Genomic DNA, 2,582 nt, shown 5'->3' on the forward strand with positions numbered 1-2,582 from the left:
CAATTCAAGATTGTATTAGTTTAGCGTGCAAAATGAATTTAAATAATAAATAGGTTATTGCATTTTTATTTGTTTTATTTTTCTCTCCACACTGATGGAACATGCCATATCGTTTATTCTGCCTCATTCCACGTCTTCTCAGGACTGTAGGGATCTAAACGTGTACGAGATCACCTTGAAGGAGACGGTAATCTCCTTTAAATTGTTACACAGATCGCAGTTTCTGGCTCTGGCATACGAATAATCCTAATTTCATGCACTTGGTTCACGTCATCACCTGATTGCAAAGCACTTGGAGCAGCAATTGTATTATGAAAAGTGTTAACACAAATGTATCAACATACTTCTTATACTGATGTTTTTGATGGCGTATTTTGGTCACTGTATGAAAAAAATGGTGCAAATATATGAGAATAAGTCCCAAATTTATGAGAAAAAACTCACTTGCCGTGTATGCTGCCTGTGTATGAGTCATTATTGCTGTTTAAATGATTGTGCTTTGTCATAATAGTAACGTTAGTGTGTTGTACAGTAAATTATGATGCTATTAGACCTGGGGCTCGTTGCACAAAACTAGGATTAAGACATCCAGGATAAGTGACTGAGCTGAGCTCAATCGATCCAAAACAAGAGTGTCCAGGCTTAATTGGTTGCACAAAGACCAAGCCAGGATGAGCAGACATGGATTCATCAAGCCAGGTGAAACCAATCCTGGATAGGTGCGCGCTCACGGCTCCCTCAAATAGACCCCGTCGCCAATCACAGATTCACTGATTCACCATGGCAAATAGAGCGGCATACTTTTCCCCGCCGGAGGCAGAAATCCTCATGGAGGCATACGAGGAGGTCAGGCTGCTCTCACTCAGCTTTCGTACTAAAAAGTTTGAAAAGTAAAGCACGATAATTTTGTATGCTTTCCTGCGTATTACACAGAGCCGTGGTCACGTGACCAATGCGCTTTATGCTGGTTATTAGAGAGCATCAGACCTAAACCTAACCATAACCCTCTGGGGGTTTAGCTCAGCAGGTAGAGCAGGTTGCCTGGCAACTGCAAGATTGTGGATCCCTGGCTCCTCCTAGTTAGCATTTACCTAACCCTAACTAACCCTAACCAACGAAAGATCATATACATTCACTGAATAATATGAGAACAAAATGCAGATTTTTCGCTAGGAATGTCATCAAAACATACTTTAATACTCTCCTCCTCTAAAACAACACTATTACACTATTATGAATTTATTCTCATAAATGTATGACTTCATTCTCGAAGTCTGTGAATTTTTATTTTTTCTCTGTGGCTCTAATATTCCGTCATTTTCCTTATAGTCTATGGGAAACTGTAAATTACCTAATGATAGCAACATCATCTAAAATCATAATTATCCAAAATGATTGAAATGAATGATCACAAACGTTTAAATAATGACAGTGTGTCTAGTTATATGTGATAACAATGTGGGCAGTGGAATAACTATTGGTTTCCGTTTGTGGTGACTGCTGACTGAGGTAAGAGATGAGATTAAATAGATCCTGGAACTTAGCCTGGTCTGGAGCAGGCTCACTCCACAGAATAAATCTCCATGGTAACTTATACCATAACATATCCTACTGCCCCCTATCCCGCTTTTGTCTAACTGGATCACGGATAACCAAGATAACCAAGATATCCCGGCTTAATCCCTTATCCTAGTTTTGTGCAACGGGCCCCAGGTCTTCTTGGCTGATAGTAACACAGTGGAGGGACCCCCTATCATACATCCTATAAAATGTTGTTGCATATTAAACCGTGTATAGCAGCCTAGAGCCAGGTATTAAAGTACTTTGTAATGACGTATGTATACAATGCTAATCCATTGGCATTTCTACATCCTGATTTTTATAGGTTGTATTCATGTTAAAGGTTGTATCAGCGATTCTGGGCCGAAACATAAATGATCACATTCATCTGTTTTTACATCACGATCCGCTAGCTGCTCTCTAGGCAGCCTAGGCTCCGAAATCGCACACAAAAACAAATGGTACTACCAACACCTCAAAAGCAAAATAAACAGTGTTCCAACCAATCACGTTCATGATCATTTTCAAAACACGGGAGGGAGGGGCTAGCTGGCTCGGTTTGTTTTGGATCTCGCAACGGAAGTGAGGGCAACCAGAATCGCTGATACAACCTTTAATGTGTATTTTTGGACACATTTCGATTTTTGGAAGATAAAAAGTTTGGGATCAAATAATTTCGGGGACCCCCCTAGGGGTTCCAGACCCCATTGAAGATCTCCGATAGAGTGGAAACAACCAGCATTTGTGCTGGTGTAACTCCTACAAGCATCTACTTTTCCTAAAAAGGCCCTAATAAATTCTCAGGGTGGGATCCATATCATATCAAGAGCTTTTCTTTGGATCACCTGTCATACCAGTATAAACAGTATTTACAGTACGCATGCTATCTTGACGTTATTTACAATACTCCTACATGCAACAGCACAAACATGGCTGACAGTTACTGACTCCAGTGTGGAGGAGGAACAACTCAGACTCATGTGGACGTGGTTTCATAACATGAACCTTCAGAAACAAACAGA

Source organism: Eutrigla gurnardus (genome assembly GCF_963514095.1).
Source record: "Eutrigla gurnardus genome assembly, chromosome: 3".
NCBI lineage: Eukaryota > Metazoa > Chordata > Actinopteri > Perciformes > Triglidae > Eutrigla > Eutrigla gurnardus.